Below are 19,248 nucleotides of genomic sequence, written 5' to 3' on the forward strand. Positions count from 1 at the left end.
ACACGTTATTAACTGATGGTGAGGTAGCTGAAGTAAATAATGGTGACAATGATCATTTAAATAATCGGTTACAAATCTTTGACAGTTGGCTATGATTTAGTGTCTTGTATTGACTTAATTTCCAAGCCATAAGAAAGTTACAAATGCTGAATAAGCTATTTTAAATTGAATATTGTGTTGGACACATTTCTTAATGTCCTCAGCCATCCTTGGTCATAATAGTGGTATTTATTGGGGCACATCAGGGCCTGTCTTCAACTTCAAGCCACTTGATTAGATAATACCCAGCGTCTTTTCGGCCAGTCTCCATTGCAATGCATTCTCTGCTTAGAAGTTTCACAAACACTACTTGAAGACTTTGATTACAAAACATTGCAAACAATCAAATGAGAGTCAATTTAAGATTAAAGATTCATTAAATAGGGCATTTTTTGAAGGGGATAAGCTCCCTGCAACCCCCTGCCCCTAACTTTAGCTACTTAGTATAAGTTGCTGCATCTCATGGAAAGGAGAAATCCGCAAAATACCACAGTCCTAATCTTAAAATGCAAAACAGATTTTTCATACATTAATGATTGCACATAACAGTGCAATTCACTCATGAGTCATAGACAAGCAAGGCGCACATTTATTTAATATTCTATATTTTGTGCATGCTGCATAGTATATTTTTTGTAGCAAACTCCAGTGCAGATAGTGTTTTTTTTTATGATGTATATTTTTAAATTAATTAATATGGCTTTGCAAGTCATTGTTTCTTACTACATTTAAGCCTGTTGGAATTTTTGTGCAATTTGTGTAAATCTAGTTTTCAGTTAAATTTGATTATGACTACTAGCCTGAAAGACGTTGAGAAAAAGAAAAAGAAAAGTCCGTTATCTGCTGTTACGAGAACCTCACACAACTGCACTGAAGGATTTTCTTCCCCATATTGCCCAGTATTCATACTGCATGGGAAGAATATAAAACTGTACCCCAGAAAAGGGGGTAGAAATCTTGCTGGTGCCCATAGAGTGTCACAGCAGCAAAGCACCTTATTGCCTTACTGTGGTAATTAAACATTAAATATTTAGCAGAAATTTCCGTGGTCATCCAATTTACTGCCTCAGCTCCCACAGAAGAAGGACACAGAAGTTGTATAACACCTAATAGCATGAGCTCAAATGTGCCATGTGATAAGGACTTTTTAGTTGATCACAAGAAAAGCACTGGGACTGACCATTTGAAAATGGTCTACGTACCTAGTGAAACTTTAATCTATTTAGAGCAATACCATTGTGCTTGATGATGATAAAACAAGCAAGCACTATCTCTGATATGTATAATCCAAAATAACCTGGTTAGAAGTACTGATGATGAATGTAAGAGTTTGGTAATTTATTCTTTTGATTAAGGACAGTGTTTGGAGTGGCCCACTTAGCTTAAAAGAAAGAAAAATGAATAAGAAGTCTACTTTTATAAAATATTGTAGAGCTGTGGGTATATTAAATATTGTAGCTCCTAATGTCTCATGAATAAAATATCATTTAAAATTGATGTTTTCCAAGTCAGATGCATTCAATAGATCCATACAAATTAGCTCATTGAGGATTTTTCTGTTTCTGAAATTGAAATTCTGCAGAATCTAACACCTTTTCAGATCTTTTCATATAAAATTCTCTTTAAGAATAGTCTGCAACAAAAAACTGCAGGTTTCCAACAGAGATTGTTGATAAGGTAGAACAGTATTATATCAAAGGTACAGTCTAAGACTCTGTGAGAGAAGTAAATTAATTGTTCAAGTAAGTCTGCTTTCAAAGCTAGCAAATTATTTTGACCAATACCAAAGTGTAACATTTAAACCAGTATGGTTCCTGGGTTCTGTAACGGTAATGATAGCATATAAAACGTGGAGCGCTCTAAATACATAATCATAAAATCAGTCTTCAGCTGTAAGATTGAATGGAAGGATGAAACCACCGACTATTCTGCTGAAGGAGCCAGTTGTTTCAGACAGGAAGTCTAACAAAGTGAAACATTGAACTAATTGGCTTGTCCAAAAGGATGCTGTTAGCAGTAACTGAACTACTACAGTTCTTGTTTTAATAAATCTGTTTTAATTTCAAAGCATGTAGAAGATGTATTGTGCCCCTCCATAAGGGTGCAGCTTGTGCTTTGGTGAGAAGTCAAGGAAGTTGAGCTTTGAGGGAAGTTATGTGATTCTTCATGAGGGAACAAGTGTTTTCCAGTCACTCCTACAAATGCACTGTATTTGTTTACAGAAGTCATGACATTAAGTTGCAGCATAAATCAAAACTTTGGGGAGCATCCCAGAGCATACGGTAGATGAAGGGATGGTTTCATAGATGCCAAGGAAAATTGGGGAGCAGTTGCCTTCTAGAGGTGTCATTGTTTGAGATTCTGTAGAGCTATGACAAAATTAGCAGAATTTGTTCCCAAAACAGCAAATGCATGTTTGGGACGTGAGATGTGAGATACCTTGTGAGCAAGTAAATCTTTTTTTTTTTCTTCTACTGCAAGGTCAAAATGCTAAGTTAGTAAAGGAGTAGGTTTGTAGCGTTTTATGTTTTGAACTACTAGTATTCCTCTGATGAAATTTTCCTCCAAAACGCATTTAACTGCACATTATTTGCCTTGTTCATGACCTCTCGCCCATTCCTTCTCATTCCCTTCACTGTCCTGACAAACTTGCTTACTTAGCCCTGTTTACATCTTTTGCCTCCTTACTAATAAATGTGATAAAACTTATTTTGTCTCACTTTCCTTTTCTTTCTTTCTATTAAACACTGTTGAGAATAGTAGGTTTGTTTCCTATGATATCTAGCACGAATTTGTAAAGCTTAATAATACCACTACCTGTCTCATTCCCTGTCTGCTTTCCCATCATTCGACTTTGTTGTAATATTGTACTTTGATTTCTTCAAAAATCTGAGTTTTATATTGTTAAATATCTGTATGTTGTCACATCTTGTCATTAATATGTTACATCTGCTTGTGAAACCTTTGCCATCGGTCTTCCATGAAATAGTGCTTTGCCTAATTGGACGTACTTATAATAAATAAAACGTAAAAGTGTATTTTTATTTTTATATGCAGGATATAGTATCCCTCCAATGAAGTTATTGCTACTCTTAAAAGAAGAGGATGAGCTTCCAGAAGGTGGGGAGAAGAAGGAAAATAGCACAGAACAGAATAATAATCTTGAAGGGAAAGTCCATGGTATGTAAACAGTCTATTAATTTGTATAGTTTCTTGTTGATATTAATCATGTCACAGAAAACTAAAACATGTACAGAGCTGTAAGATTATCATGGCCCAACAATAAAATTATGATAATTTAAGTCATTCACACCTAGTAACTGCAAATTCACACCTACATGAGAATGTCCTATTTGGCAACTTTGTCCTGGGGTGTTTTCCCGAAAATGTAGTTAAACAACTAACAAGTGGCAAAGTTGTTTGCCACACAGCTGCCTTCCTAGTGGTCATACATATTTTTCATACAGGTATAATCCACCTGAGCAACACATTAAAATAATTTATTTTGGTGAAATTTAAAAAAAAAAATCTCTGTAGTTGTATTGCTAGACCCCTTACTCTCAAGAACATTTTTGTTCATTCAAATCTGAACTTCATATTGATGTGAAGCAGTGTGAATAGCCTTGTTCATGTTGGAGCTATTTGCAAAATATTATCATTTCTGTTTGTATATTTTTAGAAGGAAACCAATGTGAATATCTCTAAAGCTGTACAATACAAAAACCAAGCACAACTGGAAATGTTTTTCTATAACTGAAGGTTTATAGGCATATACCAAGTTAATGACCACAGGAGAGCCTTTTAGGCATAGCTATGCATCCTAGATATGCCTGACAAGTAGTGGTACCCTAAGGGTATTTTAAGGGGTTTGTGTCGGCTAGGGCTTGGGTGGTCATGCATTCAGAGGCTGCCTCTGCCATTAGAGACATGGGTCCCAGACTAGTGGTGAATTTCCAAGTCTCTATCCACTGGACCAAGTTATGCTTGAATTGAGTTAATGAAAAGCTCTGCTTCACGTAGATGAGAAGGCTGTTCCCGAGAAGAGGTAGTCTCTGAGACACATACCTGTCCCTCCAACATGGCTGTTTATGTCGCATGGAAGGCTAAGGTCCCTAGATTGGGTAGTTCAGATGCATTTTGTTTTGCTGATATGCAGAAGGGTCATTAGAGCAAGGAACTAGGATGCCTTTTAGATTAGGCATAGACCTCCCTTCGACACACTGTAGGAAACAGAATCTAGGGATAGGGTTTTGAGGTAGTCCGCATAGGACAATTGTTCATGTTTTCTGTTTGTGAGGAACCTCTGTGGAGTTCCAGCTGTTTCACATTCCTGGTCAGGTACGTGCCAAAGGAGTCCTTGCACTTACTGATTGGTGTGATAAGGGCCATGTACAGAGGAATGATGACTTCCTTGGACCCAGATGCTATACCTTTGATTCTAAGCTGCATAACATAGAATGGTTTCCTTATGACCGTTGAAACACAATAGCCAGGTTACTGTCTGCATACATCCCCAAATCCCTGGCTACTGAGACAGCTCTTAGGGGTGTGTTGTCAGTGTGATAGGTTCCAAGGGGAACTGACTTCCTAAAGGATATTATGCATTTCTTGGCATGGAGTTTTAGACCATGGATCTGACACCAGTTATTTGTCTGTATCCGCCGTTCTTGGGGGGGGGGGTAATAACTTTGGGGGATTTTATGACTGTAGCTAGTTTACAATTCTCGACAGTTTTGGTCAACCCGAGGCCCTTGATGTTGGCCTTAACTTCAGAGAAGTAGATGTCAAAAAGGAATAGAATCAGCACTGAGCCCTAAGGGACTTCACTAGTAACCAGCTTCTTTGTGGCACTTGACTCCCCCTATCCCTACTTCTTGGGTCTTATCTGTGAGCCATCTGGCTAAAGAGTGGATAACATAGGAGGTTTATACCTACGTTTCTGTATTTGTCAACAATTTCTAAGTGAGGTATTGTGTCAGATACCTTGGCCAGTTCAAGGTAGGCAGTATGCACCATTTGCCCTTGTCCATTTCTTTGGTGACCTCCTTGAAGAAGTCCACCAGGTTGAATAGGCTTGACTTGCCCGTGACAAAACCAAACTAAGTTGAATCCAGGGTCTGAAGGTTTTCTGTCATTGTTAAGCATTTCCGTGGCTTTGCATATGAGACTAATTAGATCTGTGGGTTTGTAGTTACTACGGTCCATAGGTGGCCTGCCTTTATCCAGAGAAAGAAAGAGGACTGTTGCAGCCCTCCATTTACATTGCACAAAGCTTCTCTGGAGGCTGCAGTTAAATAGTGATTCTAGTGGTACTGATAGGTTGTCTTTCATGCTTTTAAGAGGAATCTGACATGTTATTGGGGACAATTGACGCTGAGTGCAGTGAGTACCTGTTCCCTACTGATAATTGGGGGGTTATGTTCAATGGTATTTCCTGAGCTGTGTCGGGTGGGGTAAACTGAAGCTAAATTTGTTGACCAGTAGACTTGTTATATCTTCTGGCTCAATGTAGGTGAATCCACTTGCTGTTAGTTCTGCACATTGTTGTGTACTGTTAGAAGGTTGTGGACATAGCTAAAGAAAACCTTGTGATTGTCCATGGCTTGGGAAGTTATTTTTACGTCATATTTTGCATTGTCTGTGACATTATCCCTTTTTAGTTGTTTGTTTTATATTGCTGAGAGAGTTTTTATCCTGCTGACCTTTGCACTTCCTAATTTTTGCATCGATTATCTTTCTTTTGTTAGACATCTTATTAATGTTAGAATTCCACCAGGTTGGCTTGTTTTTTTGAGTTTGTTTTGTGCTTATTCTTGGCCGATACACCTATCTCCATGCAGCTGTTAACAATATTGCACAGGGCTTTTACAAATAGTTTTGCATAGGATGAAGTTTTCTCAGGGTTTGGAGAAGGGCTTTAAATTTTGCTAGGTTATCACATAATAGAAGGACGTTTGCCCTACAATTGTTCCTAAAAGTTCCAGGGTTAACTGGGGTCCCAGGGTTTATTTTTAATTCAGAGGAGAACATTTTTTTCATCTTACCAGAGTAGATGTTGCACTTCCCTGGGTGTGCAGTGTTCTCCCATGTTAGTGAGAACAAGATCCAGGATGCTTGCAGCCTTAGTGGGAGTATGGATGAGCTGGTCCAGGATGTTTGTGTTTACAAAGTCCTTGAATCTCTGGACCTGCAAGTTTGGGGTCATGTATGATTCCCAGTTTTTAATGGGGTAGTAAAGTTGCCAGTACATATGGTATTCGGTTGAATGGTGAGTGTCACGAGTATGTTTGTGTATGTTATAGATTTTGTGGGTAATACAGAAGGACCTATAGCATACAAGTTCAGGCCAACACGATAGGACTCTGGCTGACAAAGTTTGCAAATGATTGCAAGTTGGGAGCCATAATTAACTCCCCAAGTGAGATGACATCCTACATCCTATCATGGCCTTAAGCTCAATGCCAAAAAATGTGTAGTCATCCCTTTTGGGGAAAAAACCCAGTTCCCAAGAATTACCACATCGATAGTAGTCAACTGAACACAGAAGGCGTCATAAGAGATATGGAAACACAGGTTGACAGCAACCTCTCTCTTAAGCACCACATTGCCACTGTGATCAGAAAGTCTTTCTATGTGGCACATCTCACTACTAAGGGTTTTGCATCCAGGAAGAAAGAGGTCATTGTCTCCCTCTACTCTTCCCTCATTAGGCCAATCATCAAGTACATTGCCCCATTTGGCATGTACCTCACTAGACACCTACAACTGGAGAGACTGCTAAAGTACCTCACAAAGAGGATCTTAGGCCTTAAGCATTTGTCCTATATGGATAGACTCAAAAAAACTCCAACTATTCTTTCTCATATCGCCTACTTAGAGGCGATCTCAGCTTGACTTGCAAAGCCCTGTCTGACCCAGCTCTGTTAGAAATGCTACATCTAAAGAAATCCCAGTCCCTCTGTACTACACACTCCAGAGACCAACAAGCTGGAGGGACAGGTTTATAACCCAGAGACTGCCCATGCTATGGAATAGACTTCCCATACATGCCAAGCAGAGCGCCTCACTGACCCTCTTCAGGAGATAGCTTGATGAGTGGATGGGAAATAGAAAATTCACCCCAGGGATCACTCCAGTGGCTGTAATTGACAGAGGCACTGGGAACTAAGGTTGGGTGGCATGACGCCAGGGTAATCCTATGGGCTAGGCTTGTAAAGGCTCCAGGGCCATTAGCCTAGTACACACCTATGAACAAGGATATGGTATGGGACTTTGCTTGTGGTAATCTGGAAGTGGAGAGGTTCAGGTTTGTCTTGCTCTTTGACCAGCCTTGAGGTGTGTTTGTTTTTAATGTAGATTGAGACACCTCTACTTTTAATCCCTTCTTTTGCAGTAGCTGCTCTAACTGTGTGGAAGACACCGCAACCCTGCACTACTGTGGTGCTCTTTGTGGCTTTAAACCATGCCTCAATAACTAAAACATCTGCATTCTCCAGGGTGACGAGAGCTTGCAGGGAGTGGAGTTTCTTACTTGACTCCAAGCATTGAGCAGTAATACCTTTAGATTTTCTTTGGTTGGTTTTGTTATGTTAGGTTTTGTTCGATAACATTGCCTAAAAAGGCACTACATGGGAGGGCAGTGTTTTAGCCAGTATCCAAAAGCATAGAGAGGACAGTTGCAGATCATCCCTGGAAAATCAGCATGGCATGTTGACCATATTCTTCCATGCTGACCATTATTGATTGTACCCCTTTAATTTTTTGTTGTGTGTCGTCCTAAGCCATTTATTAAAGTCAGTCATCTTCTGTTCATATTGTGGCATCATCTTTGGAGGTAGAATTATCTAAGACTTTAATTTATATTAAGAACTGGCAAGTAAATTGTTTTAATTTCATGTTATTAACACTGCATTAATGTGTTTCATTTGTAGGAATGAATTTCTCTCACTATGCATATCATTTTGGTCATATTGCATGACTTAGGTTTATTCTGATTTGACCTGTGACTTGTCATCAATGATTTTTAATGACCATTAGAATGTCTGTTCTAATTCAGTTACAGCTATAACTCATAATTTTATGATAGCTACAAAACAAATGTAAACTGCTCCACAAAAGTAACTGTGATCAATTTTTCCTCGCCTATCCTCTCAAAAACTATTCCTTTGACTGCTCAATTGAGAAAATACATTGTTTTGTAGTAGGCATGCATTACTTCATATAATATATCTACAGATGTTCAACTCTGACATTGCATAGCAGAATTAAGTTTGCCTTTCATATGTAAACATAATTTTAATACTATGAAGTGCCCCAGAAAATGCTTCTCTTTCATGTTATTAATGCAGATGTACCCCAGAAAATGCAGATCTTTTAAGTCATTAATCCTAATGTTATTATATAACAAATATTCATAACTGGTTGCAAATTAATACTCTCTTGTCTCTGTGCACTTTGTCAAGTCAGATTCCTAAAACCGTTCAGTCCCGAGCAGCAGGAAAGTATTTAATCCCTCTGCTTCTTGAAGTCTTTTAATCCAGGAAACTGTGCTTCCTGAGAGGATTTCTCCCAAATCCCCTGTTAAGGGCACATTTCTTATAATTTGTAATATCACATAATGGTACAAATTAGAAAAAACTTCAAAAAAATAAAAGTTGTTCATTAGACAGGGTTATATACTGGTGTTAGAATCAAATGTTTGTCGATGACCCTTAATTTATATTGCAAATTTGTTAAAGAAAAATATATTTTCCTTTCCAAAATTAGTAATAATTATTTTTTCCCCAAAATTAGTAATATTGTGATCAGACAGAGAGTTATATTTCTAAAAACATGCAAGCTAAACCCAATTTATCAGCTTATAATATTCCAAGAGCGTTCCTGCATTGTATCCCAAGACTGGGTGACACACTGCTATTTTAAGATATTCAGCAATCATTGCATATTATGCATGTCATATTTTCACAATATCTCAACACTGCAGTATTAGTCTACAAAACCATTCATGTCAGATGACAAATATCATTAGCAGAACAGAGTACTAATGTTGTTTATATGGTGACAGCATGCCTTAATCTGTAGATTACATGGATTTTGTGCTATTAAGGTGGTTATACAAACATTGGTAATAGTAATAACTGCTTTATCAGATATTAATTTCTGTGGAAAAATTAATGTTATTTGCCATGTTTTAATATTATTTTTACGAGCACCCACTCTGCATATGTCCTCCCTCAAAATGGAGTGTCGCACTCAATTTTTGCATTATAAATGAAAATAGTTTCTTCTCAAGTTTTTGCAAGCTTTCTTCAATAACTCAAGTCTGTCCATACCACAGTTAATGGTTTTAATGTGTATACACGCCAAATTATGCCACACTGGAGATGCCATCTTGCACAGCAATGCAAGATTTACCATCATAATTAGTCTTGATTTTAAAATAGTGTTAATACTAGTAACTTTTAGCTAAAACAGACAGTTCTACCTCTGGATGTTTATCTCCGACACAAAAATATCACTAAAGTAAGGTGTGTGATAAGTTGAGCTTTTTTCTTCTTTACCCCTGAGGATTTTTTACTTTCACATCCATTATGTGGTAAAAGTTGAGCTCTTTCATCTTATATCCACTCGGACTGCATCACATCTTTCCATGTTCATAGTAAAAAAGTTCTTGTAACAGTTCACATGGCAAAGGACAGCAAATCAGATTCCAAAGTGAATTAAAATATTACACAATCTAATATAAAGATATTTTTATTTAAATTACTACAATTAATGCAAAATAAACCTTAATTTTATGTGATAGTTAAAAAAGAGAGATTCCACTAAACAGTAACACTTTCAATTCATAATTTAGCCACCTGTAACTTCAAAGACTTGTTTAAAGAAGCAGTATCATTTAAACCAGGAGGTGTACTTGCATTCAGTCTCATTTGTCATAAAAATTCATGGTATTCTAGTCTATATTCCCAAGGTCCTCCCTTGGGATCTCTTATCCCTTTTTCCAGTATTAAAAAGTAATTTTTTTGTTTTCTTTACACACAACTTTATGCTTGTATAAAACATTATTTTTGTTGTTCACCTTTAAATTATAATAATATTTGTATATTCTGTTCTTTAAAACTCATTTGGTTCTCCTACATAATAAGCATAGCAGTGATCACAAAATGACAAACAAACTACCTCCCCCCCTTGGAATTACAATCATAAAGCTGAAAAAGCCCAAACTTATAAACACAAGTCTTTAACTCTAGACATTCTCCTTCATAAGTAAATTAACATTGTACACAAGTCCCACATTTTCTAGTTCTTAGTTTTTCTAGGACCCCCCCCTTGTCATGTCAGTGCCTCTTAGGTTCATAGGTTCATAGGTTCATACTAGGCTATCTGCCCAAGGGCATTTATAAGCCTAGCCCATAGTTATGTGGCTTTCGCCACCCCTTTAGTTTGAATAAAAACTATGCCTATCATTTTTCTGTGCCTCTGTCAAGCAGTGACACTGAAGTAATCCCTGGGGTATATCTGCGATCTCCCATCCATTGGTCAAGATTCCTCTTGAACAAGGCCAGCGAGGTGCTCTGCCTCACATGTACCGGGATTTTGTTCCACAGCATAGGGAGTCTCTGGGTGATGAATCTGTCCCTCCAGCACGTTCTATTTATAACCGTGTCAAGGTTTAAGTCTCCCGCCCTTGTGGTTCTGAGGGATCTAGATTTTTGAGGTGAAGCATATTCATCAAATCTGGGTTTGACATGGCCTTATATGTCAGGCACAGGTCACCTCTGAGCAAGCGGTATGAGACTGAATAAAGCTGGAGTTCTTTCAGTCGGGCAGCATAAGACATATTTTTGAGACCCTTTATCCTTTTGGTGAGGAACTTTTGGGGCCTTTCAAGCTGCATCAGGTGTCTGGTCAGATACATTCCGAACGAGCATTGTACTCAATCATAGGTCTAATGAGTGATGAGTACAGGAGGACGATGACCTCCCTTGATCTAGATGTGAATCCCTTCATGATCAGGTGGGCGATATAGAAGGTTTTCCTAACTACTTTAGCAACATGAGTGTCAAACGAAAGACTACTGTCAACTTGGGTCCCCAGATCCCTGATGACTTTTTCTGTGCTCAGTGGATTGTCACCTATATGGTAGCTAGGGGTAACCTTGTTTTTCCCGAAGGGTATGACTATGCATTTTTTGGCGTTTAACTTCAGGCCATGGCTCTGGCACCAGTTATCCGTTTCTGTGAGGCCCTTCTGGAGGATATCTGTGTCAGATGTGTTTTCGACTATGGCCCAGTTTGCAGTCATCTGCAAACTTTGTCAGCCATAACCCTCCTGTGTTTGCTTGTACTTCAGAAAGTAGATGCCGAACAAGAGTGGACCCAGGACTGTGCCCTGTGGGACACCACTTGTGACAGGCTTTGAGTCTGACATGGCTCCAGCAACTCTGACCCTGTGGGTTCTGTCGCTTAGCCAGTTTGCAACCCATCTTGTGATGTATGGGTTTACATTCAAGCTGATGAGTTTTTCGATGATACCTGAGTGGGGTATTGTGTCGAAGGCCTTTGCCAGGTCGAGGTAGGCTGTATGGACTGCCTTTCCTCATCAATGGCCTTGGTGACTGTCTCGAAAAGTCAACCAAGTTTAAGAGGCAGGATCTGCCTTTGACAAAGCCAAACTGGGTTGGATCCAAAGTCTGCAAGTTCCCTATGTCTTTATTTATGAGTTCCATTATGATCCTCTCCATGGCTTTGCAGATAAGGCTTGTCAAGCTAATGGGGCGGTAATTTCCAGGGTCTGTGGAGGCACCGCCCTTATGAAGTGGGACCACAGTCGCCGTCGCCACTCCTTGGGCACGTATCCTGAGGTGAGGCTAAGATTAAACAGCTGTCCTAACTGTGGGTTTAATTCCTCGTTGAGTTCATGAAGCACACAGCCGGGGACACCATCCGGTCCCATGGATGCTGTGTTTTTGCCTTAGTGAGGGCAGTTCTCACCTGGGCGTTGGAGATGTTTGGGGGCTACAATCCTCTGGAATAGATATCTCTCCTTTTGGGGAGGGGAGAAGTTTGCACTGAACCTGTCAGCCAGTATGTTAGCAATGTGTGTAGGTTCAGTAATTTTCACATCATTTTGAACTAATTCTGAGCATATCTGGGAGTTTCCTCCTAGGTTTCTAACATAGCTAAAGAAGGCCTTATGATTGTCTTTAGAGTCCTTGGCGATTTTTCTCTCAAAATTTGCCTTGGATGATTTTATGAGAGCTCTTAGTTTTTTACTTATAATGATCAAAGGTGTCTTACCTTTCAAGGATTTTGCTCTATCTTGTAGTAGCTTCCTCCTTTTGTTGTAGAGCTTGTTTATGGCTGGGGTCCACCAGACTGGACGCTTGCCTTTGGTACAGAGAGTCTTAGTTTTGTTTGGGATTGCCTGATCCATGCAGTCCTGTAGGTGCTGGTAGAAGGCATTTGTAAGTGATTCAGCGGTTTGAGTAATGTTTACCACTGGCTCAGGGGCCTTAAAGGAGACCACACTAGTTTTTAGAAGTGTGAAATCGGCTTTTGAGAAGTTTTTCACTGTGGTCTTTTTGTTTCAGGTGGGGCGGGATGAGGACCTCCAGCGAGATTAGTTTATGATCTGATCTCACCAGTGAGGGGTATACTTCGGTGTTGAACATTTTGATCCCATGTTCGTGATGATGAGATCAAGTATGTTTTCACCTCTTGTGGGGATGGTGACTAGTTGTTCCATGGCATTTGAGTTTATGAACTCCAGGAATCTTTGGGTTAGAGTGTTCGGGCTTGAGTAGTGTTCCCAGTCTATATTAGGGTAGTTGAAGTCACCTAGTATGATGGTGTTTGGAGATACATTTATCCCTCCAATGTTTTCAGGAAGGCCATGTGAGGTTCCTGAGTTTGAGAGGGTGGCCTGTAACATGCTACAAATTGCAGAGCAGTCTTGCCTATGGTTAATTGCACCTGGATGGTCTCCGATGCATCGTGCGTTGCCACCAACCTTGAGGTGTGGGTGTCCTTTATGAATATGGACACCCCTCCTTTCTTGGTGTTGTCCGGATTTTGGGGCCGGAACGTATGATATGAGGTGAAACCTGTTAGTGCTGGGGTGCTCTCAGGAGCCTTGAACCAGGTTTCTGTCACAGCACAGACATCGATGTTCTCCATATTGAGAAGGGCCTCGAGTGCGTGCATCTTGAGATTGAGACTTCTGGCATTGAGCAGCATTACCCTTAGTTTTTTCCTTTTGGTGTTCTAGGGTGGTAGGTTTAGAATTTGAGCCTTGCCTAAAAGGCACTATGGGGGTGGCAAGAGCCTTTGCCAATATCCGAAGCCCAGGGTGACAGGTGCAAGCCGTCCCTTGCGAAGCAGCGTGGCTTGTCCAGCATGTCATCCCAGGCAGACAGACATTGATCCCCTTTGAATGACACCAGAATTTAAGCCAATTATTAAAGCTGATCATCTTATCACTGTATTGTGGCATCATTCTAGGTGAAGGTAGGATACTGCTCAAGGTCAGGGTCATACCTGCCTGGGCTACATAATCAGAGAGCTCCTCGACGTCCCTTTTCATGTAGTCCAAGGAGGTACGCCTCAGGTCGTTGACACCAGCGTGGACAATGACTGAGTCGTACTTGTACCTGCTGTTGAGAGACCTGAGTGCTTGCGTTATGTGGCGGATTCTAGCGCCCGACAGGCAGCTTACTGTGACCTTCTCCTTACTCAGTCTGGTGAGCGGGACGCCAGTGTGCCTGACTATGGAATCACCAATGACAAGTGTGTCTGGCATTTTGTTTGGCCTTAAGGGCTGTGACTGTTTGACACTCTGACTGTGTGGTCTATGTGTTGCATGTGTTGGGTCGTGAGGTGGTAGTTGTTTGGGTGTCTGCTTTGGTGGCCTCTGCTGTTTTGGTAAATTTTTGACCAGAGCCTCCGAGTATGTCTTTGTGTGAGTATGTGTATGATTTGAAGTTGTGATGGTACCATGTGTGACTGGGTATGTATTGTGTGTGGTTGCCTTCTCCTCCTGTCTGGTCTTGCCAGTCCTATGTTGAGAGAGCTCAGCCTCCAGTTTGGCCGTATAGTTGCATCTCTCGCATGTATTTGTGTTTTGTGGGAGAAGGAGAGGATTGTTCAGGTACATGAGGCAATTGTAACATTGCCTCAATATTCCCAGGTTCACCAGTTGAGCTGGAGAGGACACTAGCAACTGATCCCTCGACATACTAGAAGTAGTAGATAAAGAACTTTCAAAGGACTCCGGGGAAGTGGGTTTTGGGCTGGTGGGGTACTATCTATAATAAGAGTGCTTTATCAAGGTGCAAGTACTGTAGGAGTAAGTGCTAGGCTTTACAGATAGAGAATAGTCTACTTGGGAATCAAGTAGAGATGAACTTTTCAGTTATAGGATATGCTGGTTAGATCAGCAGTACAGTTTAGCGTGTTTTATAGCAGGGGCTGAAGGGAGCTAGGAATTGGCCCAAAACGACCAATGGACTACTAGTTTCTGGCTGAAACTTCACCAAATCGGACAAAAGGCCGCTCAGTGCTTCCCACTCCCACTGGTAAGCAAAGAAACTTCCCTCCTTCCTAATAAGGCAATGGATCAGTAACAGGAACTAAAAACAAAGCCCAGGGATCAGCAACTCTGAAACTGGACTACTCTAGTTCAGTAAAGTGGGAAAACAAGAGATTTTTTGTTTTATTACAGAGATAAGGAAAAAACAGACAGTAAATGCTATAAATGCTGTAAATCGGCTAGCGACTTTAGTGTGTAGCCTACAGAAACAATTTGCAACAATTAGTAACTTAAAGTGCAATAAACAGTGTAAAATGCAGAAATCACTTAAAGTAGCAGTAAAACAGGCTAAATGCAGTCGCTAGCTTAATAACAGTGGGAAAGCCACAAAAATACTTATATCTGGTAGAAAGTCACTCTTTTAGCTCTTTGTTGCTTGGATCACTCTGCAGGCCACCACGAGGATCTGTGCAGAGTTGGTACAAGCTGGAAAACACGTGTTTAGCGTGTTTTATAGCAGGGGGCTGAAAGGAGCTAGGAATTGGCCCAAAACGACCAATAGACTACTAGTTTCTGGCTGAAACTTCACCAATTCGGACAAAAAGGCTGCTCAGTGCTTCCCACTCCCACTGGTAAGCAAAGAAACTTCCCTCCTTCCTAATAAGGCAATGGATCAGTAACAGGAACTAAAAACAAAGCCCAGGGATCAGCAACTCTGAAACTGGACTACTCTAGTTCAGTAAAGTGAGAAAACAAGAGATTTTTTTTTTTTTTTTTTTTTTTACAGAGACAAGGAAAAAAACAGACAGTAAATGCTATAAATGCTTTTAAGTGGCTAGCACACTTGAGTGTGTTAGCCTACAGGTAAAATTAAGCAACAAATAACTTTTTAAGAGTGCAAAACAGTTAATCAACACAAAAACAGTTTAAATAGAATGCAGAGCTGTATAAACAGGCTAAGATGCAGTCGCTAAGCAGTAAATATTCAAAAGCCAGAAAAATACTTAAATCAGTTATAGCAAATACAGTTATAACAAATGCTCTGAAATATACTGTATATTTCCAATATGTTTGAGAAGGACAGTCAGAACACAAGAAGGTTCAGGCGAAGAAGAAAAAAAAGTTTTGTTTTACTTTTTGAAAAGGTAAAAAGGAGGAACAGAAGGCCTTATCAAATGTTCTCTCTGTATTAAGAAAAATGAGCTAATGACACTAGACTGGGAGGTGTGTCACAGTAGGGGCGGGCAACTGCAAAGCCACCAAGTATAAGAGCAAGACACCAACAGGGAGGGAGGGTGGGACAAAATAGGACAACAAGCTATGAAAGTTTTTAAACAGAAAAAGATTTCTGAAGATTCTGAATAGACAAAGTGCTTTATATATATTAAATTATAAAAACAGTAATCTGTTAAAATAATCAAAAAATACTTACATTTTGTAGCTCAGTTGCGGTCAAACAACTTCTCCAGCCTGCACCAAAGACCAGAAACACAACTTTTTTTTTTTTTACAAGAACACAAAAGAACCATCCTTTCTTTAATATTAGGGTGCCATTTATATACAAATTGTGGTTTATTCCCTAATTTTTCTTCATGCTCCTTAACACATTCTTTCAGTTCTTTTCAAATGCTAACTTAATCATACTACTTTCTACGCCATACTTTAATAGCATCATTCTTGTTGCCATTATTGTGGTGCACCTGAACCAAACCCTTGCCTAGTACCTGGTTAGAGTCACATCCGTTAACATCTTTTTGGGGTAGCTTCTCTCAATTAACATATTACTTAGAGATTCTAGTTCTTTCAAGAGACCAATATCTTCTGTTCTTTCAAGAGACCAATATCTTCTGAAACAATTTTAGCTAAGCAGACTATTTGCTCCTTAACTAGGCTTCTCTTTTGTTTAAAACATATGCCACTTTGATAGCTAATGTTCAGGGCACAATTGTTAAGATCCTGCTATTAGTGTGCAAATGTTGCTAATATTCATAATTGTGAGAAAAAATAAAAGTGTATAACTGTGGATGTGTGCATTCTGCACACCTACTTTTTTTCCTATCATGCATTCATGGACAAATACTTTTCATGTTGTCAAGTCCACTAATATCTTATTAGACCAAATATGACACGCATGACATTTTTTTATACATTTTCACAAACAGACTTTAGTATAATTTCTGAAGTACTAATCACCTAAACTGTTTCACTACATTCAACAGTAATTCAAGTAAACCCCTTGCTCCCCTCATAGTTTTGCTACCCATCTTGAGATATTATCACTATCTTTGAATTTTTTTTTGGATATTATTTGTAGTAGATCTGAAATAATAAATGTGGGAACAAACAAAGCTGTATAGCTCAGGATATGTATATATGTTTCCTTTCTGTGCCATTTTTATACTACCATTGTGTGTGGCAGTAGCATCATACTCGCACTTTTGCTGTCTTTTCCGTTAATGCATTGTAAGATTAAATATACAAGTAAATTATCCATAAGTTGTATCACCAGTCACATCTCATGATGCATTTATTATATTAGAGATGTACTAAATCAGGCAAGTTTGGTTGGGGCACCTTGCCTGCTTCTTCTTCAGCTACCTTTTTAGATTTTGCCACTAACGTGGAAAATGTTGATGATGTTCTTGACTAATTACTACTACTGCCACAGCTACCATTTTGGGCATATTACCATTTATATGCAGTACTATTGGTAATATTCATAAATGCAGAAACAAAAATCTGTAGAGCATAAAGCATGCATATTTTTCCCACTGCCTTTTCATTGGTACAGTAACCCTTTGATTAATATGAAATAATACTGCTAATATTTAGAACTGCTTTGTACTGCCAGATATACAGTTTTTGCGATATTACCATAAATAAGGAAAATATTGCTAATATTCCTATCTGTGGGAATCACACTAAGCCTGTATGGTTCATGGTGTACATCTTGCCAACCTTTATTTCTGGGTATGGTAAGTCAGACCACATAGTTGAGGGAAGAAGCAGAAACTGATTGAGATTTGCATTGCATAAGATATTGATGATTGTTGGTATAGGTAATGGAAAATAAAATGTTTGTACCATGTTTCAGCAACTCCTAAATAATTGGGCTGACATTTTGGTGAAAATAAGCTGGGTCAAACCTCTTATTTCCATTTCCCCAGTTACTCACACCTTCAGAAGAGTTACACAAAGTATATCGAAGATCATAGGGGGATTTCTCTTTAGGGGAGAAAACAAAGGGTCGACCCAACTCATTTTCACTGAAATGAATGCTTGATCCTATGGGATTTATTGAAGCATAGTGTAACCCATTATATTTTCCATAATTTGGACTACCAGTCATTAGTGACTCATGGAATATATATGTCATGCTGCATCCTTCACTGAACAGATGTACTAAATTAAACGAGCTTGGAGACAACACCTTGAATCTGTACTGCCACAACTATTATTCTCAAGATATTTTCATTTATATGCATATATCACTGATATTCATAATGGAACATTCAGAACAAAAAAAATATAGCTGATGATGTGATTGTAACTCTTACTGGGTAGTGAAAGGAACAAATGGCCATAGTAATGTACTGCAGCATGCTGAATACAGTGGGTGGCATGCCCTCCACAACATTAAAAGGCAAACAATACTCCCTGTTACTGTTTACTTCCACCTACTGCTGTCATTAGCTCAGGTGCACAGTGACAGCCCACCTTGAATGGTAACTGCAAGTGTGACTGGCTAAATTATAGAGAAAATGCAGTAGTAATGCATATTATCTTGCTATTATTGCACTTATCTGCAATTGTACCCTCATACAAGAGCAACTAAAGTTACTGGAGATAAGTTGTATACAAGTAATATATATTGGTTCTAACACAGTAATAGTGGAGATGAACTGTTTAAAAAGTGATATAAAGAACTGGGTAGCCTGGTAACTGCAAATCTTTGTAAAAATGAATACCTGTTTTGCAGCAACCCTGGAGCTTATTTACAAAGAGGTATGCTTTGTGTTTGTGTTGGGGATGAAACAGCTGTTCAGAATTATAAAGTTTTACAGTTATGAAGGTTTATTGTTCCATACTTTGTAGATAGCCTGCCTTTCTGCCCCCAAACAAGATAGTCCTATTCTATGTACCCTGTTACATTAGAATGAAAGTCAAAGAACAGATAGCCATAGTAATATATTTAATGTCGTTTCTGCCATTCATATACACAGTATACATTCTCACCCTAGCTCTAAAAGACAGCCACATTCTGCATACCATGCTGATGTTAGACTGGTGTGAAAGTAGAAAAAATGGCCACAGTAATGTGTTTCAGCTTACTGTGTCAAATGACTCTTTACTCCTACCACCAAACGAAAGACAGCTTTATGCACATTTGCTCCTTATTTGTGAGAAACTTGAAGGTATAGGCAGCATGCTTCTTTATTTCTCCTATCAAAAGAGAGCTGTCTGTGTACACTTGATGTATGTTTGTGAGAAAAGGGAAAGTATTCACTGTATGCCTATTTACTCCTTTCCCCAAAAGATAGCCACATGTAGACAAATTTGAAGTTTGTGAGAAATGTGAAAATATAATGAACACAGTAATGTGTTCAGACGTGTTGCTCCTAGCCTGTTCACTGTCCCTACATTGTTGATGACAACCCTCTGCACATAACCTCTGTG

At 39.1% G+C, this 19,248-nt stretch overlaps 1 pseudogene; it reads left to right on the top strand.

Moving 5' to 3' along the window:
- The window catches only part of LOC122814375, a 388,456-nt pseudogene that overhangs the window by 148,389 nt on the left and 220,819 nt on the right, over nucleotides 1–19,248 (top strand).

Source organism: Protopterus annectens, chromosome 10.part0 (genome assembly GCF_019279795.1).
Source record: "Protopterus annectens isolate FY-2018-M chromosome 10.part0, PAN1.0, whole genome shotgun sequence".
NCBI lineage: Eukaryota > Metazoa > Chordata > Ceratodontiformes > Protopteridae > Protopterus > Protopterus annectens.